The following is a 25,495-nucleotide window of genomic DNA, read 5'->3' on the forward strand; positions in this document are numbered from 1 at the left end:
CTTCCTTCCTTCCTTTCTTCCTTCCTTTCTTGCTTTTTTTCTTTCTTTCTTCCTATCTTTTTTTTTTGAGTCAGGTTCTCTCATTGAACCTGGTGCTGACCTGCCATTGAGTTCCAGGGAGCTGCTTATCTCCACATCCTTGCTGACAGTTTGCCTACTCCTGCAGCCCTTGTCTGTCTTTTTACAAAGGTAATCAAGCCTGCTGTGCAAGTGCTTTCCTGACTGAGCCAACTCACCATCCCAGTTCCTTACATTTTATACTGGTCCCTCTCTGTCATTCAACTTTATCTTGAGTGGTCACGCAGTCAGTCACACTGATTTTTTTAGTTTTTTACTGAAATGAGCCAAGCACCTTGCTTGGACTGTTAGCGGAGGAGACATCTGGGAGATTATCCTGAATGGTACCAAGTGGAAGCTGCAGACGTTAGTCATCAAACTTCTGAGAGGGCATCAAGTACTTTGAAAAGGACCTTTGTATGTTGGCAAGCAGAATTCTTTCTAGGGTGCCCAATGCCATTCTTACTCCAAACTGTCTTATCAGCAGCTGAGGAATGTCATAGAGAGCCATTTAGGCTGATGAATGTGTGTGTATAGTATGTATGTATTATATATACACAGAGACACACACACATATACATACACACTATATATATGCATACATACACATTGATCTATACATATACACTTGTATGTATACACGTGTGTGTATGTGTGTGTGTGTGTGTGTTTCTGACTGGATGCTAAGAAATCTGACCCAAACCAAACCCTATATGTAACCCCCTAACTTGATCAGGCAGTCATGAACAGGCTGTGCCTAGTAGGCCTCATGGGGATGCTGTTCTTCCTAAACTGAAACAATCTAATAAGTGGGATTCAGTTTTTCTGAGGTGTGTTTCAGTTAAGGACTCATCCCCACCTGAGACCACCAAGCCCACAGAGACATCTTCATTGACACCAGGTGCCTCCATTGGAGATCTCCTCATCGCCTGCATGAGCTGAGCTGCTGTCTGTGTGTTGTCATGGAATCTGCCTTCCCACTTGTGGCTGGAGAATTGTCTCCACTTTGCTTTGCTGCTGTTTCTTGTTCTCCTATTTTCTCCTTTCCCCTCTGGTCCATGGTCGATAATGAGGTAGGAACATTGTGTTCCAGGCTCATGGCAGAGAGATGGCTCTTTCAGCTTCCACCTGACCTAAGTCAGCAATGTATGTGGGAGTCAATGGAAACCTGGGATGTTCACACTGCTCTTTTGCTTCTCCATGACATCACCATGGTAAATGTGTAAAGGTTTGTGGATTATTGTGATAAGCCTTGCTTTCCTGACATGATGGCTCAGGTATTGCACCACTGTGTTTCTTGTTCTCCATACTTAGGAATAAGCATAGAGACAGTCTTACACTAGACTGCTTTCAATGCTTTGCAAAAAGTATTTGAATAACAAAATTCTGAGGTAGGCACACTGCAAATTCCCTTTTTGCAATTGCTCAACAAAAGTAGAAGGGTAAATAACTTGTTTAGTTTTTCACAGAGAAGTGGGAAAATGAAGATTCAAAACCCAGGCAAGAAAGGCCCTGAATCTGTGTTTCCTCCCTTCTGGAGAAGGATGACATTTTGCTTTTCTTGAGCAGCCTGGTCTCCTTCTCCTGTGACTTCTGACATAGTCATTCCTTACAAAACTGCTCTCTAAAAAGAAGCACTGTTGATGTAGGAGTCTTCTGTTTTGTGTTGATTTCATTGGTTAAATAAAAAGAGACTGCTTTAGCCCTTTAATAGAACAGAAAATTAGGTAGGCAGAGTAAACAGAACAGATTGCTGGGAGACAGAAGCTGAGTCAAGGAGTCGCCATGATTCTCACTCCCGACACAGCCGCAGGTTAAGATCTTCCCTAGTAAGCCACCTCATGGGCCACATAGATTATTAGAAATGGTTTAGGTCAATATGTAAGAGCTAGCCAATAAGAGGCTGGAACTAATGGGCAAGGCAGTGTTTAAAAGAATACAGTTTCCATGTAATTATTTCGGGGCATAAGCTAGCCATGTGGGTGTCCAGGTGCCGGGGACGCAGCCCCGCTGCTCCTATTTCAACACACTGTTGTTTCCCTCTTCAGCCCCTTGCATACTAGTCCCACCCCTACACTTGTATGGCTGTTTAGTTCACCAGTCATAGCTGTATCAATGTCATCTTCTCTCACTTTCCTTTCTGGTTGTTCTTTTGTGTTCATGGCATGTACCTGTAACGTGTGTGCGCCCACATTTGGGTAGAACACAGAGAGTGTCTTCCTCACTTGCAAAAGGAAATGACACATAGACAAAATTCTAGTATCAAGCAGTGTCATTGGCCAACTCCTCAGCACTTTCCTTCTTCTCTGCTATGCCGATAAAGTGCCGGCATGGGCTGCTACCTTACACAGGAAGTGTATAAGAGTGACTCACAGTTCAGCTTGTAGTTGTAAGACAGAGATGTAAAATGTAACCAACAAATGAAACTTTGTGGCAAGTTAATGAGAAATTAGAATTGTTTTTTAATAAAAATCACTGTGAACTAATTGACATACAAACTTAATGGTGAGTATACATGGTGACTCATTCTTATCCCCCACCTCTTTCTTGTCACCAAGACCCATTTTTAAAAATAATGTGTTTAGTGCTTCTTTGAGAATTTCATACAATGTATTTTGAATGCATTCGCCCCTTCCAACTCCCTTAAACCATAAAGTTCAGTTTGTATTGGCCAAGTACTCTTGGGTATGGAGACAACCTGGCATTCGGTCAACCTATCTTTGGCCGCATGATTAATGAAAATTGACCCTCCCTGTACTAGCAGTTATCCAATGCGAATAGCTTCTCAGCTAGAAGTGGCCTTTGCACCCGCCTACCTCCTCCAGGCTGGGATTTTGTCTGCTTGTAACTTGTGTCTGTCTTGTGCATGCTGCCCCAATTGCTGTGAGCTCAGATGTGCAACTGCCCTGTTGGGTACAGTAAACACTATTTCCCTGAAGTCATCTATCACCCCTGGTTATTGCAATCTTTCTACATCCTCTTTCTGGAAGATTCTCTGAGTCCATATGGAAGGTGTGAGATGTTGGCCCCCCATGTAGGGCTCAACACTTCAAAATCTCTTATTTTCTGCATGCGACTAAATACGGGTCATTTTTGAAGGCCTCCTCTTCAGTATCAAGTGTCCTCTTAAAAACTGAAGATACAGGGACTGGATAGGTAACACAGAAGTTAAGAGTACTTCCTGCTCTTCTAGAGGACCCAGGTTCTATTCTCAACACCCACATGTAAGTTTACAAGTGTCTAACACTGATGCTCTCCTCTGGCCTCTGCAGGCACCAGGCATGCATATGGTACACAGACATACATTTAGCTATAACTTTCATACATATAAAATTTAAAAAAATTAAAAATGGAGCTACAAACCTAAATGTACATACAAGATAAAAATAATTGACATTTTTCAAGTATGTACTATATGTTATACCCAGTACTACATAAACTAGGTATGGTAGCACATGCCTGTAATCCTAACACTTAGGAAGTAGAGGCAGGAGGACTGGGGATTCAAATCATCCTCAACTATGCAGTGAGTTCAAAGGCAGCCTGAAATTGCCAAGCCCTATCTTTAAAAACAAATTATATGTGCTTCTTGCGTGTATCACATGTATATATGCATAGATGTAGGAAAAACTCCCATACACATAATTGTATACATTTATGCATTTATGAAGTACACATTATTTTTTTAAAGACAACAATTGTTCAACCTTGTGAAGTTGTTTTCACTATGATATCCTGTTTATAGGTAGGAGTATAAAGCTCAGAACAGTTAAATATATTGACTTTTGGTCAAACAACTAGCAAAAGACATAGCCAGAATAGGGGCCACATGTTTGGGGACAAAGAGTGCTCCTCATCACCCCACCCCACCATGTATTAGTGCACACATTTGCAGACCCTAAGTAGAAATACCAACACTGATAAAGTGTGAAGAAGAATATAGATTTAAATCACTCTCATCAAACAGGCAAATGAAAGAATGGACTATGTTGAAAATCTTCCTAGACCTCAAGTCTGTCATTTCACTTCATTTTTATTCTGCAATGAATTTGATCTAGTTGAGGAAACCTTCCTTATTGGCATCTCATTCTTCTTGCACTAACGGGGGGTATAAAAGGGCCGTGATTTGAACCCACAAAAATTCGCCTTCCCAGATTACTCTTAGAGGCCTCTTTTACCGGCGATTCTTTTCATTTTATGTTTTAAGGAGGACTCCACAGGGGCCACAGTCAACTACCAAACTGAAATTAGATGGATGGCCCAGTGTTAAGAGCAAACCCCCAACTTTTCTGAATTCTCTGTGATAATTCATGCAAGGATTTGTGTTTTCATTCTGACAAAAGTGTCAAAAATCAACATAAACACAGTTTGAATTATTTAGGAAACAAATGGGAAAGTTGAGCAGAAGTCAAAATTTCAGAGTTGTTGGCAGTCATGAGATTTGAGTAAGTTAGACCTGGCTGCAGTCCTTAACACTGTCTCTGCATGTGTCTGAAGCTTGTTGCTATGGTCCCTACATTGAAAATGTAAAATTTTACAATTTTTTAAATTGTAAGTTCAAGATGAAAACCCTACATCGCAGGAAAAATAAATTTAATAATGTCTTGAACTAGAACATAATAAATTAATAAAGTATTATTTATAATTACTCATCCATGAAAGAATAATTTAGATTAATTTGACATAGAAGAATATTGGCTAGGTACCCATTGACCCTTTCCCTAAGGACTTTTCATAGGTCGATGATACTATGAGTGTGACAGCTGGAAACTGCCTTTTTTTCTTTAAAGGATTCACACTATCTCAGAAGCTGCTGAAGCCTAGCACACACCTATAGGGACTCCATAAGCAAGGCATAGACAAATGGATATCCCAAGGAGAAAATTGCCTCAGCATAACAATGAAAACAGGTAAACCTAGGCAATAAAACAGAGCCAAACAAATAGATTCTATAAATGTAAAGTGAAAACCAAACCACTCCTGCAATTATAGCACTCATATGATTTATGCCTTTAATTTGTCTAAATCAGTGACCCATGGAGTATTGGCATAAAAATTTCAAATTCAGCAGAAACCTAAATCACTGTAAGGAAACACTGCATTTTTATTAGTTATCCTTCTTGCATTGACTTCTCCCAAACAAAATGAATCCTTCCCCGAGCGAGGCAAAATGAAGTATTGTACTTACTGAGATATTATTGATCTCCGAGTCTTAGCATCCAATACGTCACAGACACATAGATGCATTCCTTGCCTGTGAAATCGAAGGCTCAGAATTACATTCATGAAACCTTGGCTTCTGAGGAACGTTAACCGCACATTCTAGCCTAGATTATTTGATAGGAAGACACTAAAACAGACCATGGCAAATTTGGGTATAACACAAACATAAACAAAAAAATTAAATAAATCTTCCAGGGAAGTCAGTTTGTGATAGCTCATAGAAGCCACAATGTCATAAACATATGTACTCGAGAAAGCTCAGGAAATGGGGCCAAGCCCTGGGGTCTAAGAGACAGACTATAAAATGCAATAAAATCCCAAAGGTGGATTATGATTTTGAAGTACATCCATTGATATTCACATACCCGAGAGGAAGGTTCTGATTGCCCTTTGAGATAGAGGAGGCCAATAAAAAAAAGAGAGCGCTCTTCACATTGGAGACCCCTGCTGACTTCCAGAAGTGATTCAAACCTTGGGAAGGAAAATGTGATTTTAATTCACAGAGACCCATGTTATCCTCTTGCCCTACAGAGCTGTGAGACAATAAATGTGTGTTGTTTTAAGCTACTATTGTGCTTGTGAGAATGGTTATGAAATCAACAGAAAGCTAGAATTGCCATTTTGGAAGTTATTTCTTACAACACGCGTTAGTATTGTATTAGAAATTCAACTGGTGCTCAGTATCATCGACTAAATGCAGCTGCACAAACGTAAACAGAACCTCCAACACAAAGTGCACTCCTAGATGGTCCTGCCGAGTTTTATGAATAGCTACCTCTGGGTTTGCTGTAAAAATGAGGTTGGTAGGAATGGTGAGGAAAGAAGCCAGTGAGCTATACTCTCACTTTCATGCCTTCCTCATGTGGAGCAGGAGAGAGTTACGCAACCTCCCTGAACACGGAAGAATTCAACACAAAGGAAAAAGTGGAGATGGTGGTCTGTACCCTCTTGGATTGGCTCATAGAGTTAAAAAAAAAGAGAGAGAAAATGCGTCTGGTGTCCTGGAGGTTGTGTGGAAGAGGTTATATGAAAGAGGACTTCTAGGTGGGCTGGGAGACCTGAAATTTTGGGAATAGGAAACTTGAAAGTGGTTGTTGGAAGGGGTCCCCACTAATGTTCTGGGAGCACAGGCCAGAAGCCACTACAGAAAGGAACGTGGGAACTGCTGGGGATTATCAATGAAGGATTCTGCATTGTGGTCCTGCCATTCTCTAGAGGGCTTAGCTAGTAGAACAAGGCCTTTTCCTGAGTGAAAGACTTCAGGCTTCGGAAACCCAGCCAGAATCAGGCAATAAAAAGGGATCAGGGGAAAGCAGTCATCCTGTACACACGGCTGATGTCTCTGTTTGAAGTGGGTCTGAAATGGGAGAACAGAGAAACTTAATGTTTGGACTATGATGTATTTAAGATCAGACTTTACTGCAATGAGACTGTTCCTATGACTTGAAAAGGACCACAGAAACTGCGGGACTTGTCCAACTTTTCAAAACTAGAATCTATTGACAGACAGTGGCAGATGGAGGATGAAGTTTGTCAAATTTGTCTTATAAATGTGCTTATCAAGTCTAACTTTTTTTTCTTATATTAGTTATGAAAACAGCAGAGTGGTTTGAAGGTCCAAGGAAACAAAATCTTGGCCTAAAACAATGACATTTAAAAAAAAAGCCTGAATGTATAGTATAGTAAGTAATCTATAGTTACCTCATGTTAACCTAGATATAAAATCATCATGAATCCAAATAAGAACAACAACAACAAAAAAAAAAGCTAAACGCTAGTGAGTAGGTAAGACTAGGAAAAAGTACAAATTGGGATAAGAAAAGTGACCTAGGAGATGAACTTTCCACCCAAAGATTTTGATAGGTTCAGCTATAGGATGCTAAAGAATTTCCTAAAATGAAGAGACAAATACATCTTCAAGTCAACAGAACACATGGCCCCTGGCTTCTAAGCATATCTCATCTCTCGTGTTCCCAGGTAGAAGAGAATCTACAGGCTCCGACTGGCCTCAGCCCTCTCCATAATCTCTATATTAGTTCCTTTTCTTGAGACAATAATAAAATAGCTGACAAAGGCAAACTTAGGGGAGGAAATGTCTACTTCGGATCATAGTTTCAGAAGGTTAAATCTAACATGGTGGTGAAGGCAGGACCCCTCACATAATGGTCAATCAGGAAGCAAAGACACAAGATCAGAGCTAGAGGTGAGTCTCATATAAACACACACACACACACACACACACACACACACACACACACACACATATGGGATCCATATATAAGATAAAAAACAAGCAGTGTGTGTATTTCTGAGTGTGGCCTCTATCACTGAATATGATGATTTCCTGTTCTATCCATTTTCCTGATGGTTTCACAGATATGGCTTTAAATTTTTACTTTACTTTTAAGAAATCCATATGCATACAAAGAAATATGATCACACCTATCCCATTTCCCCCAAACCCTTACATATTCTCACAAAACACTTCCCAACTTTGTCAACCCCACCTGCTTTTGTATAACTTAATAAGTCTTGTCAATGCTGCTCACATGTGCAGCCACAGAAACATGGGAAACCTACCAGCGGCCATAACCTCAAAAAAAGAATGATTTATCCTCCCCCAACAGTTACCCGCTACCAAAGGGGTGAAGGTTTGAGCCACCTATGCCTAGATCACGGCTGTCTTGATCTTGTGCAGGTTATGTGCAGGTAACCATAACAACTAGGAGTTTATAACAATAGCCATGTCATATCCAGAAAAGATTCTTCTGTAGCCCTCCTCTTATTCCTCCAGCTCTTACATTCTTTCTGCCTTCTCCTCTTCCATGTTACCTAAGCCTATGGAGATTAATGTTGATGCCCTGTTTACGATTGACCCTTCAGTCCCTTATTCTCAGTACTTTGACCAATGATGCATCTCAGCACTGCCTGTTGTCCATTGCAAAGGGAAGCTTTTCTGACAAGTTTGAGAACAGCCCAGGTCTGTCAGCACCAGGAGCTGGGTAGCAAATACTGTTACTGGCATGGCAGACTCTGGATCACAAACTGAACCTTCAAAACTCATCAAAGCCCTTTCAGTTTATGGCACATAAAGGAAAAAAATGCTTTAAGTACCATTTTCTTTGTTGCCACCCACAGCTTCTCGACCATTGCTCAAAGGTAGGAATTAGGTTCCTTATTGCACCATAGGCTGCTTTATTCAGGAAGCTGGATGTAGCAAGCAGACATGCTGATATAGGTACACATCTCTAAGTCATACGCTGTTCTGGTCAGTCGGAGGCTAAGACAAGTGCATCCAAGCAGAAGGCCGAGAGGGTCAGAACATAATTGGGAGAAGAGTTGGAAAAGCGACCACAGGCACAGCACAGAAAGTGACTTGCCCCATCGGCCCCTGGAGAGTCTTGGAAGTAAAGCAGCTGCATAGGAGGGGACTGGCTGGTGGCGCCAGCTGGTGGAACATATTTCATACAGAATGTTACCTGTTGCTTTCCATAGCAATGTCTGCAACACTTCTTAAAAATAGAATCGTAGCAGAAGCCGTCCTAGGCATCCCCTGCTTCTAAGCAGCCATGCCTTGTTCTTAGCCGCAATGTGGGGGGATGCTTGACAGAGCTGATAATGTTTGCCAAGGGAGTTTAAAGGGTCAAAAGCCCTAAAAGTCAAGATAACTGTTGTAGTCTTTCTGGAATTCCATGTGGGCTCTTGCTGACTGTGGTCTGAGTCTTCTGTGACCATGAATCATGTGTTTCCTTGTTGTGTATATGTTTGCATGTTTGTACATACCGTTTTTTGAGGCAGTGTTTTTCAGTGGTACCCAGGATTGGCCAAGTAGGCTAGAATGTCTGGTCAGTGATCCGGAAGGATCTGTCTGTTTGTGTATCCCCTTCTCTAGGATAAAAAGTGCATACTATCATGCCTGGCTCTTTTTGGGCGCTACTTGAGGTTCTCATGTTTATTCAGTATGCAGTTTACAGACTCAGCTTTCCCTTCTGCATTGTATATGCTCTTTAAATGTTGTAATGAATGAGGGAGGAGAAAGAAGCTGCTAGATCTCATCTCAATGCCACTGTATACCTGACCAGTCTATCTTATCTCTGACATTAGTCTCAGTTGCTCCCCCTATTTTCTGTTTCACCAGCCTCTATGGAGGCCTCTGTGCTTATGGGTCTAAAGATTTTGTATGAGGTTTATGTATTTTTTTTTCCTGGCGACAAAAGCCAGATGAGTGCTGAATCTCTTTGGGTTCACTGTGGCAGGGAACCACAGCAGCTCCAGCTCTCAGAGCTGGATGCCCAGGGCTCTGACTTCCAACGTTCACTAGAATCCCATTCTGAAAGAGCAGAGGGAGAACTCTGACCCGCAAGTGAAAGGAAGGATAAGAGCCAGGAAACCAGTCAGTGGATGTTCTTGGACACAGCTTTCCCATGTGACTTCTGACTTGGTGTTGCTGTTCTTTAGAAACATGAGAACAGCTTAGGTAAGCTGAACACATTTCTTTTTATAAGTGGGTTCTGCCAGTCAGGATTAACAGTTACATGAGGAGCTAGGCCTGGTGGCACCAATATATAATCAAAGGTATTTGGGAACTAGGGCACGGAATTGCAAGTTCAAGGTTTTACTGGTCTACAGAGCAAGATTAAGACCAGTCAGTGCAACTTAGTAAATCCTGCCACTAGATGTGCTGGCTTTGTGGGAGCCTAGCCAGTTTGGATGTTCACTTTCCTAGATATGGACGGAGGGGGGAGGACCTAGGACTTAACACAGGGCAGGGAACCCTGACTGCTCTTTAGACTGGAGAGGGAGGGGGAGAGGAGTGGGGGGAGGGGGAGAAGGGGGGGGGAGGGGGAGAAGGGTGGGAGGAGGGGGAGGGAAATGGGAGGCTGGGAGGAGGTGGAAACTTTTTTTTTTTTTCTCCTTTTCTCAATAAAAAAAAGTTAAAAAAATATTAAAGGGTTGGATATACAGGTTGATGATAACACACTTGCTTAGAATGTGAAGGACCCTGGGTTCAATCCCTAGGACTATAGAAAGAGAGAAGAAAGAAAGGAAACAAAAGAGGAAAAGTGTTCTAAGTAACTCTAGATTTTTGGATACTAGATTTCAAAATCATACAAAGTTTATGAACCTTTCTTTGTGCTGCTATAGAGACACCAGCAGGAAGGCTTAGACAGCTTGTATTTGTTTCTCATAGTCCCAGAGGCCAGAAAGCCAAATCCAAGTTCCCAGGAGGTCAGCTTTTTTGTGAGGGCTTACTTGCTTATAACGTCACATGACTTGCCTCATGCACCAGAGGAAGGAAGGAAGCAAAGGAGAAACACAGAATGGGAGATGAGGAAGGTAAGGAAGGAGGGAGGAGAGAGGAAGAAAGGGGAGAAGATTTTCTTCTCCCATCATGTGATGGAGAACCATGGGCAGGACCTCACCTCAACCTAAGTAATTCTCAAAGATCTATCTCCAGAGACCATCCCGCAGAGGGTCAGGGCTTTAGTATATAAATTCTGTAGCACTTTCCCTCTGCAGCTTAGGACACTTGGAACACTACTATGAAAACAGCAGACTTTGTGTTATACCAGCAATGATAATGAACAGAGTGGACATCAAGTTGTCTACAGGATCATAGTGCAACTGGGGTGAGGAGTGGAATGAGTTTCTGGAATCTCTCAGCAGCGTTCACTCCAGGATGTTCACTTTGGGACTGTGAGCATCACCACTGGGGAGGCAAGCTGAATGTTTGTAATGATCGAGAGCCCTCAGAACACCCAAACATTGCATTTCTCTAAACGGAATGTCACTGACAAAAAAGAAAAAGGCAAAAGAAAAACCATCTCTCTGGAGCCCTCTTGCTAACGGTCAGCTGGGCTGTTCCATCAACCTATAATGTGAACCTGTTCAGTTGCATTTTCCAAAATGAAAATGGTCCCAAGAAGGGGAAACTCCTCAGGCATAAACTCCTCGTGCACGCTCAGTACTCAGTGGGATGTTTGCAAATTAAAACAAGTCCCCTGAAGCAGAAGCTAGCCTTCTGCTAGATGAAATATGCTGAGGGCATTGGCTGCAGAGGGATCTCTGAAAGACGTCCTGAGGTAGGTAATAGTCTAACCACATTGCCAATTTCCCTTCCCAGTGCATAACTTAAAATGCCTTTCAAAAGCAGAAAGCAAGATCCCCCACTCTCATCCCCTGTGGACTAAGGGTGAAAGCCGGCTCTCTCACATCCCGCCAACCCCTCTATCTGGTAGTAACAGACTCTTCAACACCAATAAAGAAATATTTTTATCCCTTATTAGCTGATTTAGTTCCAGCCCCAAGATTCCTTTGCTGTAACTTTTCTTTGGCAGCTCATTTCCTGTCAGGAGTTGTTTGTTATGAAAACCGATGGGAAATGAATAATGTATAAATTATAAAAGCTACCCCATTTTTACCTCCCTCATTATGGCCCACTGTGTTTTCAGGAGCATATGTGTTAGTGGGGTGTTTGCAGTATTCATGACATGAACTTCTAATTTATGAGCTCTTAAAGGCACACTAGTCATCAGCATGCTAATTATTAATATTGCACTCTGAGGACTTTTCTCAGGAGCTTTATTGCAGCAGAACAGAAAGCTATGAACTAGTATTCGGCCACTTTCCAGACACAGGGCTAAGTCAGACCGGAGCGCGAGTCTCTGACACTGCCGTGTGGATGGTTGGATCTGGAGTTATTTACTACGTGAAATACCAGCCTTGCCACTTTCTAAATGTTAATGGCTTTATGGTGAAGACAAAAAGGTCTGTGCTTCCCACCTGGAGATTTCAGAATTTAGCATCCGGCCATGGAAATGCTTCCACAATGTCGGAAATCACTTTCACTTTTCTCTTAATTACCTATTGATGTTTATAAAGTTTCATAATTTCAGATAAAAGTATGTGAAATAATGTGTTTGTTTATGATGACCTAGTGGAAGGGACTGCATTTAATATGCTGTATTTACTGATTTGGAGTAGGGAGGACAGATTTTCTTGTTGGTTGTATAAAAAAAAAGGAATTGAAATTAAAATTTTAAATAGAGTATATGGATTTATTTATTTCAGTCAGGTTGCTGAGCCAAATTCAGAGACCACACTAATTGACTCAAAGAACATGAGTCAGAAAATTAGAAAGATTGCCCAGGGCCCAGGTTATCTTTCGAGATGTGGACTGAATGTCCACACAGGTTTTTAGTCTATATCTTAGTCTTTATTTATTGTATATGAAACTTAAAAATTTTAACTCAAGTTCTGGGGCTATGTCTCAGTAGGTAAAGAAACTTGCTGTGAGGGTATGAGGACCTGTATTCAAATCCCCATAATCCATGTAAAGCCCAGCACTCTAATACACATCTAATACAGATGTGGCCCTGGGAAGATGAGCTGCTTTTGGGTTGGGTGTACACAGCAGAAAACAAACCATGGACCTGAATCAAACAAGGTAGAAGGTGAGGATCAACACTGTAGGTTTTCTTCTCACCACTGCATGTATGTGCCCTCATTCACAGGCATGTACACATGCATGTATGCACGATTCATATGCACATATAAATATAGCAAAATCTTTTTTATTGTTTGTATATTATTAATTTTAGTTCAAAATTTGATTATCTCTTCCTGTCTTCTTCAGGTATTTTTTTTTCTTAGTTTTCCAAGGCACTCAGGTTAATAGTTGAGTTATTGAACTGTGATCTCTCATGTGATGTTGGATTCTCCTCTGTATGCTATAAATATGTGTCATTACCATTGATTAATAAAGAAGCTACTTTGGCCTATGGCAGGACAAAATATAGATAGGCTAAACTGAATGCAGAGAAAAAGAAAGAAGGCAGAGTCAGGCAGACACCATGTAGCTGCTGAAGGAGAAAGATGCCAGAACCTTACTGGTAAGTCACAACTTCACGGCAATGCACAGATTAGTAGAAATGTGTTAATTTAATATGTAAGAGCTAGCAAGAAATATGTCGGGGCTGGAGATATGGCTCAGTGGTTAAGAGCACTGCCTGCTCTTCCAGAGGTCCTGAGTTCAATTCCCAGCGACCACATGGTGGCTCATAACCATCTGTAATGAGATCTGGCGCCCTCTTCTGGCCTGCAGGCATACATGGAGGCAGAATGCCATGTATACATAGCAAATAAATAAATTAAAAAAAAAGAAATATGCCTGAACCATTGGCTAAAAAGTATGTAATTACCATAGTTTCTGTGTGATTATCCAGGTCTGGGTGGCTGGGAAGTGAAATGCAGTTTCCAGTTACACCCAGTTTCTTTGAGTGTAGGCAGCCATTGGTACAAACGTCCCTCTCAACATTGTCTTTGTTTTGTTCCTTTGGTTTTAGTATGTTATATTTCCATTTCATTTTAGCAATTTATATTTTCCTTCTTTATTTCTTTCATGGCACAATTGTTATTCAGTAGTGCTTTGTTTAGTTTTCTACAACTCTATGTGTTTCCTACAGTTTTTATTGCTGTTGATATTCATCTTCTCCTATTGGGCTCAGAGAGAATTCAGGATGTTTTTTCATTTTGTTTATATTTTTTGAGACATGCTTTGTATTCTAATATGTGGTTGATTTTAAAGAAAGTTCCATGGGCTACTGAAAAGACTTGGTAATCATTAGTGTTTGATGGAATATTCTGAAAGCATCTATTAGGCCCCTTTGATTTATGTTGTTTTTTTAATACAGAGTTTCTCCCTTTATTTATTTTTTTTTTGATGTCCTGTCTATTGATTAGAATGTGCTATTGAAGTCACCCATTACCACTGAGTTGGAGCCAATCTAGGGTTTTACCTACAATATCATTTCTTTGGTGAAATTGGGTGCCCCTGTGTTTGGTGGTTATATGTTTAGAATTGTTATATTATGTTTGCGTAATTTTACATTTAATGAGTATGAAGTTTCTCTTATATTGTCAGAATAGTTTTGGTTTATAGAATATTTTGTCAGATGTTAGAATATCTACATTTTCTTCCTTCTTTGTTCAATTTTCTTCAAATACCTTGTTTCATCCTATTACCCTATGATGGTTTCTATCATTGGTGGGGATGTATGGTTTTTGGAGACACCTGTTTTCTAATATAATCTGTTAGTTTGTATTTTTATTGGAGATTTAAAGCTATTAATAATCAGAGTTATTAAAGATGTGAATTAATTCCTGTCATTTTGTTGATTTTGCAGTTTTCTCAGATCTCTTAGGATTACCTGTCCTGGCATTGTTTATTTGTTTTTTGTGTCCCTTTGGGTATGTTTATTATTCTTTGTAGATTGAAGTATCTCTTCCAGTGTCTTTTGTTGATCTATCTTTGTAGGCATCAATCCCATTCATTTGTTTTTGTCATGGAAAATTTTGATTTTCCCTTCAATTTTCATAGTTTTTCTGTATGTAATAATCTAAATTGACAGTTTGATATTTCAGTACTCAGAGTACTCATTGTCAGGCTCTTCTAGCTTTAAATATTCCTGCCAAATAACCTGATATTATTCTAAAGTGCCCACTTCTATAAGTGACTTAACCTTTCTGTATTATAGCTCAACTTTATTTCAGAATAAGGGAAATAGGAATATATAGAATGGGGATAGCACCTGAGACATCATGTAATTTGTGAATGGAAGCACAATCCTACCATATAGCTGGAGCACAATACATAATTTTACATGGGCAGCATGGTGGAATCATTTGTTGGGAACTGTCAAAGGTCACACTTAAGATAAGTCAGGTATCCATGCTCAGAGACAGCTTCCAAAAAAAGCTCAGGTAGAGAGCAGGAATCCCTTCTGGGAGAAGGGAGTCCTCTATTTGGCTCTGAGCTCAGAATGCTGTCCAGATATCATGGGCTACAACCTTAAGCAGCAGAACCCTCCCACATTTAATAGGGAACTTTTCGAAAAATTTGTATTTTTATGGAGGACACATGTTACTTTGAGAGGTGTGGTGATGTGGGTGTGTATGTGTGTTTATGTGTATATGTTGTGGGATATTAGTTTACCTATGTAAATATGTGTAGGATTTGTTTATGTTGTAAAATACTAACTTAACAATGTAAAGATGTGTTGTACTTGTTTGCCTTGCCTGCCTAAGGTAACCTTATTGGTCTAATAAAAGGTTAAATGTCCAGCAGATAAGCAGGAGGTATAGGCAGTACTTTCAGGCAAAGAGAGTAAGTAGAAAGAGGAATCTACACTCAGCAGAAACAGAGGGAGACAGAGGGAGAAAGGGGAGAAAGGGAGATGCTAGGAAGACACTAGGGGCCAGCCAGCCAGCTAATCAGACATGGGGGAGGCAGAAAAGCATGACATATGGTTAAGAGCGTTGCCTGCTCTTCCAGAGGTCCTGAGTTCAATTCCCAGCAACCACATGGTGGCTCACAACCATCTGTAATGAGATCTGGCGCCCTCTTCCGGCCTGCAGACATACACACAGACAGAATATTGTATACATAATAAATAAATAAATATTTTAAAAAAAAGCCCCAAGGCAAAATGTAGATAAATAGAAACAGTTTAAATTTAGTTAAAAGAGCTTGTGGAACAAGACTCATCTAAGGCCGAATATTCATCTTTAATAACAAGTCTTCATGTCTTCATTTGGGAGCTTGTTGGTGGTCCAAAGAAAATTCCAACTACATGTTTGTGTGTTTGTATGTATGTGTGTGTATCTTGTTTCTATCTTTACATTTTCTTTCTTTCATTTTGTTCAAGTCACATTTCTTTCAGAATGGGTGTTTGCAATGTTCAATATTCAGTTAATTCATAGCAAGGTATGATATCAGTTTCTTCTGGTTGTCTGCTAGTTAGGGACTACAGCTTTTTATCCATGGTCTTCTAGTTGCTGGCTCTAATATGTTGCCTTCAGAGGCTTGGAAGGAGGGAGAAGATGAGCAAGGAAGTCAGGACCACAAGGTGTGCACCCACCCACTGAGACAGTGGGACTGATCTGTTGGGAGCTCACCAAGGCCAGCTATACTGTGACTGAAAAAGCATGGGATAAAACTGGACTCTCTGAACGTGGCGAACAATGAGGGCGGATGAGAAGCCAAGGACAATGGCACGGGGTTTTGATTCTACTTCATGTTCTGGCTTTGTGGGAGCCTAGCCAGTTTGGATATTCACCTTCCTAGACATGGACAGAGGGGGGAGGACCTTGGACTTTCCACAGGGCAGGGAACCCTGACTGCTCTTTGGACTGGAGAGGAAGGAAGAGAGGAGTGCGGGGAGGGGGAGAAGGGTGGGAGGAGGGGGAGGGAAATGAGAGGCTGGGAGGAGGCGGAAACTTCTTTTTCCTTTTCTCAATAAAAAAAAAATAAAAAAAAATAAAAGAAACACACTTGGGGAACTCCACAGGAGCAGGATTGAGCTAATGACCCGGGCTGGAGTGGGCCTGAGGCAGGGAACTCCACAGAGCAGGACTGAGCCAGCAAGCTAGACCAGAGCAGGACTGAGGCAGTGAACTCTACAGGATCAGGACTAAGCCTGCAATCTGGGATGGAGTGGGGCCTGAGGCAGCTAACTCCACAGGAGCAGGACTGAGCCAGCAACCTGGGCTGGAGGAGGCCTGGGACAGCGAACTCCACAGGAACAGGTAGAGGGGAGCAACTGCTGAGGTAGTAGGCCGGAGTTAGAGACCTCTGTGGGTCTAGCCATGAGTCTGAGACCTATGAGGGTGTAGGCAGGAACCAGAGACTTCTGCAGGTCTGGGCATGAGTCTGGGACCTTCCAGTGAGTAGACATGAGCCAGGACCCCTGTGGGTCCAGGCATGATTCTGGGACCTCCAAGGAACTAGGCCTGAGCCAGAACCTCTGTGGGTCTGGGTGCACCCGAGTCTGTGACCTCCAAGGGAGTAGATGGGACCCAGAGACCTTGGCAGGACCAGTCCTAAGCTAGTGGCCTTTGCAAGAGTTGATCCAAACCTGAATTTACAAACATTTACAGAAACAGGTCTGAGCTGGCAATCTGGGCCAGAGCAGGCCTGAGACAACAAATTCCATGGGAATGTAGTAAACCCCAGGAGTGCTGAGTGATCTCCAGAAACTCTGACTGACTGCATCATAAGGAGCAACCATCTGAGCCTTGGATCCACTGGCACCTGAAAGATTGATCACCAGAGTCACAGACAGCACCAACTACACCAATTAGAGGGAAAGGTGGGTAGACAAGGTAAGAACACATACCACTACCACAAAGAGCAACATGGCATCAATAAAATCTAGTGACCCTAAAACAGCAAGACTTGAACAACCAATATAGATGAAGCAGAAGAAAATGACCTAAAAAGTAAATTCAGGAGAATGTTTGAGGCCCTTAAAAAGGAAATAAGAAATTTCCTCAAAGAAATGGAGAAAAAGGCAGACAAAAATGGGAAGACATCAAGAAAACATTAAAGAAAAGCAAGAAAAAGCAACCAAACATATGAGACTACTCAAGACTTGAAAACTGATTATAGAGACGATAAAGAAAATACAAGGCAAGGGAAATATAGAAACAGAAATTGTGAGAAAATAATCAGGAACTACAAATGCAAACATAAACAGCAGAATATGAGAGATGGAAGAGAGAATCTCAAGCACTGAAAATACAATAGAGGAAATAGACGCCAAAGAAAACATTAAACGTAACAAAAGCTTAACATAAAATATCCAGGAAATATGGGACACCATGAAAAGACTAAACCTAAGAATAATAGGTATAGAAGATGGAGACAAACAATGCAAAAGCACAGAAAATATATTTAACAAAATCATAGAAGAAAACTTTCCCAACTTAAAGAAAGATATGCCGATGAAGATACAAAAAGCTTATAGAACACCAAATAGACTAGATAAAAAAAGCCCCCTCACCACATGAAAATCAAACAAAATAGACTTTAAACTAAAATCAATCAAAAGAGACAAAGAAGAACATTTCACATTAGTCTCAGGAAAAACCCATCAAGAGTAAATCTCAATACTATGCTCCAAATACAAGTGTACCTTCCTATGTAAAAGAAACACTTGTAAAGCTTAAATCAAATATTAAACCCCACACACTAATAGTGGGAGACTTCAACACTCCACTCTCACCACTGGACAGGTCAGTCAGACAAAAATTAACAGAGAAATAAGGGAACTAACAGATGTTAGGACTCAAATGTACTTAACAGACATCTATAGAACATTCAGTTCAAACATAAAAGAATATACCTTGTTCTCAGCACCTTGTGGAACCTTCTCAAAAACTGATCACATACTTAGTAACAAAAAAAACCTCAACAGTAACAAAAAATTGGAATAACTCCATGTATCTTATTGGATCACCATGGCTTAAAACTAGAATTCAACAGCAACACTAATTCCAGAAAGCCCACAAACACATGAAAATTAAACAATGCTCACCTGAGTCATCAATGGGTCAAGGAAGAAAAAAATGGAGAAATAAAAGACAGCTTATGAAAATGACCACACAACATACCCAAATTTATGGGACATAATGAAGTAGTGTTAAGAGGAAAGTTCATAGCACTAAATGCATACATAAAGAAAATGGAAAAATCCCACACTAGTGAATTAATAGAACATTTGAAAACTTTAGAACAAAAAGAAGCAAACTCACCCAAGAGAACTAGATAGCAGAAAATAATCGATTTGAGAGCTGAAATCAACAAAATGGAAACAAAGAAATAGAAAAATTGAATACAAAGATTCAATGAGACAGAGTTGGTTCTTTCAACAAAATAGACAAACCTTTATCCAAACTAACCAAAAGGCAGAGAGAGACAATAACCAAGTTAACAAAATCAGAAATGAAAAGGGGGAACATAACAACAGACACAAAGGAAATCCAGATAATCACCAAGTCATTTTTCAGAAACCTGTACTCCATAAAACTGGAAAACCTAAAAGACATGGGCAACTTTCTGGATAAATATCACTTACCAAAATTAAATAAAGACCAGATAAGCAAATTAAACAGACCTATAACTGCTAAAAAAAAAAAAAAAAAAAGAAACAGTCATCAAAATTCTCCCAACCAAAAAGCCCCGGGATCAGATGGTTTCATCTCAGAATTCTACAAAATTTTCAAAGAAGAACTAATAATAACTCCTCAAATTGTTCCACACAATAGAAACAGAAGGAACATTGCCAAACTCTTCTTATGAGGTTACATTTACCCTGATATCCAAACTACATAAAGACATTACTAAGAAAGAGAATTGCAGACCAGTCTCTCTCATGAACATTGATGCAAAAATACTAAATAAATACTGGCAAATGGAATTTAAGAGCACATCAGAACCATCACCCACCATGATCAAGTCGGCTTCATCCCAGAGATGCAGGGAAAGTTCAACATATGAAAATCTGTTAACGTAATCCACTATATAAACAACATAACAAATAAAACTACCTGATCATCTCATTATATGCCAAAAAAAGATTTCGACAAAATACAATATCCATTTATGATAAAGGTCTTGGAAAGAGCACGGATACACGGAACATATCTAAACATAATAAAGGCAATATATCACAAGCCAACAGCCAACATCAAACTAAATGGAGAGAAACTCACAGTGATCCCATTAAAATCAGGAACAAGACAAGTTTGTTCACTCTCTCCATATCTATTTAATATAGTTCTTGAGGTCCTAGAACTAGAATAATAAGACAAAAAAAAAAGGAGATCAATGGGATACAAATCAGAAAAGAAGAAGTCACCTTCTCTATTTGCTGATGATATGATAGTTTACATAAGCAACCCCAAAAATTCTACCAAGGAATTCTACAATTCATAAACCCTTTCAGTAATGTAGCAAAATAACTATAAAAAAATCAGTTTTAGAGTGATAATGTCTTTGTAGAGGAGTTTGGAGGTTCTGCTTCTGTTATTTTAATTATTTAAAAGTTGTTAGTTTCAGTAATTTTTTTGAAAGTAGAATTCTTCAGTGAATCCATTTGTACATGAGATTTTGATTTAGCCAGAATGCATTTTATTTCTGTTTCAATTTATTTGTTATGATCTGTTTAAGTTTTTTTTATCTCATTGGTTTAAATTTGGTGGTTCTGATGAATCTAAAATTTGGCAGTTTTTTTGAGATTTTCTAACTTAATAGAGTTTTAAAAGTATTCTCTTATAATTTTCAGAATTACTTTGGTGTCTTGTAATGTCTTCCTGGTAGTATCTGATTTTGTTTTCTTTGGATCTTCTTTGTCTGTTTGTTGGTTAATCTGGATAAGCATCTATTGATCTTGCTTGTCTTTTCGAAGAACCAGCTCTTAGATTTGATCCTTTGTATTGTTTTTTGTTGGTCAGTGATAATGTTTTTTCTATCTCATTAATTTCTACTCTGATTTTTTTTTTATTTCTGCCCAGCTACTGGATTTTATCTTTTTTTTTTTTTGTTGTTGTTTTGCAAACTCTAAGTTTCATCATTAGTTAATTTATTTCTGTTCTGTCTGGTGTTTTTTCTCTTGTTTTTTTCTTCTTCTTAATGTAGCTACTAAGCACTGTAAATTTTTCTCTTAGCTTTCAATTTTAATGTGTCTTGGAGATTTTGTTATGTTTTCATTTTTCTTCATTTCCATGATGTAATTTTTTTCTTAATTTCTTCTATAATTCAGTCATTATTCAGTAGTCTTATTTAATATCTATGATTTAATATAATTTCCAGAGATTTTTTTGGTATTGATTTAAAATTTTATTGTACTGTGGTTCGATAGGACATATAGAGTTATTTCAATGGGGTTGATGCATGTCTTAGTCTAGTAGCATGCTCTTTATTAAACTGTATGTATCAGGATTTATTAAAAAATATGTTTGGGATTATAATGTCTTCTTGCTTAATTAATATTAATTCTAAAATTTTGGAAGACTACACATAAAATCTCTATTATAAAATATGGCTCTAATTTATTTGAATAATTAATTAGTTACTTTTATAGGTCACATTATTTTTATTCATATTATTTGTTAGTGGTACTGCTAAAATATAATAAAAATAATCACCCATATTTATTTATGTTAAAAAGTTACAAGCTATCCTTATCTTGAGATTTTTGGAGAGCTAGGAAAATGTATTCACTTATCAAAGTAGAATAGAGAGACTAGATAGATATTACTGTTCCTAAAACATTCGAGTTGTATTTCTCATTAGTATCTTTGAAAAGTACACTTAACTGGTAATTAAATTGTAACCTAATAAAATAGTAAAATAACAGAATTTCAGAAGATTGGTTTCTGACCAACCGCAGTACAAAGAAATCTAAAATAGATACAATTTACTCATTACTATTATCAAAGATAATAATTCTATCTTTTGGTACATTTGTTTCTAGTCTTTACATATAATTGATGTTTTTAATGGGCAATATTAGATTTTGCTATGGCATTCCATTTTACATTATTCTAATGCTATAAATATATTCTCATATAATTTCGAGGTCTTCATATACATAATAAAACTAACTATAGAATGGGGATATATAGCAGGCTTTGGTGTAGGAGGGTCTTCTTTCTGTGTGTTGTTTTCATTGGTCAAATAAAAACTGCCTAGGCCTTTTGATAGGGCAAAACTTAGATAGGCATGGAAAAGAGAACTGGAGGCTGGGAGGAAGAAGGCAGTGTGGTAGATGCCATGGCTCTCCCCTCCTCGACGGACACTGGTTAGACTCATGCCAGTAAGCCATAGTCAAGTGGCAATACACATGAATAGGAATGGGTTAATTAAGATGTGAGAGTTAGCCAATGTGAAGCTAGAATGAAAGGGCCAGGCAGTGATTTAATTAATACAGATTTCTGTGTGGTTGTTTTGGGCATAAGCTAGCTAGGTGGCTGGGATGACAAACAGCCCACCAGCCTGGGTGTAAGGGAGCCAGGCAGCAGTTAGCAGCCCACCGCTCCATCTACAACAAGGCTCAGCAGTTAAAAATGCTTGTTGTTCTTGCAAAGGACCTGAGTTCAGTTAGCAACACACATGTTGGGTAGTTCACAATCAGGAGTTTACTCCAGCTCCAGGGGAGCCAATGTATTCTTCTGCCTTCCAGGGGCATCTGCACAGATGTGCACATGCGCACGCAGGGATCCAGGTGTGCACATGAGTTGGAAGTAGAAACAAATTTTTTAAAAAATAGAACAGAAGTTGGGAGAGTGTGGAGGATGGTATGTAATTCTGAAACAACCATTTAAAAAGATTAATGTCTAGAAATTGACTCTTGCATGTGTGTTCAGTAGAATGCATCCCCAGGCCTTTCACCCAGCTTCTAAGTGATTATTTGTCGCAGTTGTTGTGGGAGTATTTGGTGTGTTCTCTAGAGCATGTGCTCTTGAAATAAGTGCAGATTAAAGCCAGAAGCAGTTATTACTTAGAAAAAAGTTGAACTAACAGCAGACATTGCTTCTGACCCAGAAGAAATGTAGCAGTCATCTGGGAAAACAGTCTGGTCTTCCCCTTTAAAACTAAAAGCTAAGTATTTAGCTGTCATAAGACTTAATGACTTAATGACTGTTTTCTTGGGTATTTATCTCAGAGAAATAAAAAAAAAACCTAAAATTCAAACAGTATATAAATGTATAACAGCTTGAATCAATGGGGGAATGATCAAACAAATGTGATATACTTCCTTTATAAAATATAATTCAATATTAAGAATGAAATATATGCTTATTTATGTTCCAACTCAGATAAATTCCTGAAGAATTATATTGAGAAAGGTCAATACTAAAAATTAATATATAATATACTTCTACTTATGCAGTATTCTAGAATAACAAAATTACATATATAGATAGAAACTATGGACATGGGTGAACATGGGGCTTAGAACATGATGGAAGAAAAGGGGATGAATGTGTTAACAGAAGGACAATTAAGGGCATCCTTATGGTGAAGGGTCTCTGGGTTTATTTCAGTGGTAGATACAATGGGCCTATGCATAGCAGAAAATTTTCCCACATACATACATGAACACGGATGGACATGCACATACATGAATTGGCAAAATGCTAATTAGATAATTTTATTAGTTGCTATATAGCATAGCATAGTCTTTTCACAAATGACACCATTTGTCAAATTAGGTAAAGTATATATGTCACGTCTTTGTTTATTTCTTCTATGACTCCATAGGAATTTATATTTATTTCAATAATTTTTGTTTTTGCTTTTTTTCAAGGCTTGGTCTCTTTGTGTAACAACCTGGCTGTCCTGGAACTTGCTTGCTTCATAGACCAGTCTGGCTTTAAACTCACAGAGATCCACCTGCCTCTGCCTTCCAAGTGCTGGAATTAAAGGTGTGTGCCACCACTGACCAGTTTATTTCAATAAGTTTTAACTGATGAGTTGTGCCAAAGCTGACTGACAAACCTGTGTCAATGACTATTGTGTTTACAGTTATTTCGTAAATTGCTACTACCCTTCATGACCAGTTTGAAAGAACAGATATCATCCACAGAAGGGGAAAGTGGGAGTTCTTAGACAGTTTGAGAATGTGAGGCAATAGATATGCTGCAGTCAAAACTCGAAACTCTCCACAAATCCCTTCCTGAGTACATGTGCCATTATGCATTGAGTAGGTGCCCTAGAGCAAAGTGAACTGGAAACTGGAAGTCAATCAGGACTCTTTGAGTTCTCTGCAGTTCAGAAGTGCTTCTGGGAAGGTGAAGACTTCATTTCAGTTTTAAAAAGCTTGTGCTTAGTCACCATAGTTCATCAAGAGCTGTAAGGGGTATAACTCTGAAACTCAAACACTGAAAATTTAAAAGAAGATGCACACACACACAACCACAAAACCACACAGACTGTGAGGAGTGAAAGTTGAATGTGAAATCTTGCCAGGTTGCTTGTCTTCTCTATTCAACAGACAGAAAGAAGCATTAAAAATCAAAGACAAAACTGGAACCAAATTAAAAACAAACAAATAAAAACCATGATAACCAAATATGCCATAATTAGTGCAGTTATTTTACAGACAAAATTAATATGGGGCTGGTGAGATGGATGAGCAGTTAGGAGTTCTTACTACTCTTTTGGAAGATTTCCAGAACTAGCTTACAACTTGCCTGTAACTTCATTTCTAAGAGATTTGAAACTTTCTTCTGACCTCAAGGACACCCACACACAGGTGGTACACATAAATACACTCACAATAAATGAATGAATAGTGCACACACATGTAGTATACATAAACACACACATAATATATATAAATGAATAAGTACCACCGACACACATGGGGTACACATAAACATACAATAAATGTATTAATGAATAAATAATCTTAAAAAGAAAGTTAAATAAACTTAATGATAATAACCTAGAAGATTGATAGCTAGCAGATTACTAGTATAGGAAATGCTGGAAAAGTTTCTTTATGTTCCAGGGGAGCCTTACAATATTGCAACATAGGCTTGCAGACAGAAATGAGAAACATCTGAAAGAATGAATACTTGTATATGTAAACAAGAATATATAACCTACATATTATGTAAATACTTCTTAATATTTACAACAAAAGGTATCATAGAATTCAGATATAATATAAACTGTACAAATGATGTTGAAAACAGAAATGTACTGCTTCACAATTGTGACAGTTTAGTCTAGAAAAATCAATACAAAATTTAAGCAAACTCCCATGAGTTTGAGTTAACTACACGTGCTGTTACCATATAAGTAACCCTTGCAAAGGAAATTCAAAGAAATATAATTAAAAGCTCGTGGAGAGTAAACTGGCATTCTCTAGGATGTTAAGAAGAAGGATATGATAGGTAAAGGGCAATGAGAGGGGAATGGAACAAACAAAAAACACAGAGCACAATGACAGATCAAAGTCTTGGTATACAGCAATCCCACTAAGTATAAATGGTAAAAATATTGAACAGCAAATATTAGATTGGGCTATTTGTAATAGCTGAAGGAAAAAGGCACAGGGATCCTGGAAAGGAGTGATGAAGGCTGGAAGACAAGTATGGAGGTATGGGTGGTCACTGTGGCCTGTGACAAGTGTCTTTTTGCCCTCAAGCAGAGTTCAAAGGTTGAGCTAACCATGCTGATAATCTTTGATCTTAAGATACTATTGGAGTAAGTGTGCACCCTCCTGGCCCTGCTACCCCGTCCAAATCACAGAAGTCTGAAAGCCTGTCCCTCTACTGTCACCAGTGTTTGCATGGTGATCTTGATGACAGGATGTTGTCAAATAGAAGAAGCCTGACCCTAACATGTATCACAGAAGTCATG

The 25,495-nt window shown here is 39.0% G+C and overlaps 1 long non-coding RNA gene across 2 annotated transcripts in view; it reads right to left on the bottom strand.

The window, feature by feature from the left end:
* LOC106144298 overlaps positions 1-25,495 on the bottom strand; it is a 129,548-nt gene that overhangs the window by 16,037 nt on the left and 88,016 nt on the right. For both annotated transcript variants that reach the window (XR_003378485.1, XR_001229360.2), the window contains exons 5-6: positions 5,646-5,751; positions 5,246-5,311 (exon numbers count right to left, since the gene is read on the bottom strand). This is a non-coding gene — a long non-coding RNA (uncharacterized LOC106144298). The remainder of the gene's footprint in view (positions 1-5,245; positions 5,312-5,645; positions 5,752-25,495) is intronic.

The sequence above is a fragment of the Microtus ochrogaster genome, unplaced genomic scaffold, assembly GCF_000317375.1.
Source record: "Microtus ochrogaster isolate Prairie Vole_2 unplaced genomic scaffold, MicOch1.0 UNK1, whole genome shotgun sequence".
NCBI classification, from domain to species: domain Eukaryota; kingdom Metazoa; phylum Chordata; class Mammalia; order Rodentia; family Cricetidae; genus Microtus; species Microtus ochrogaster.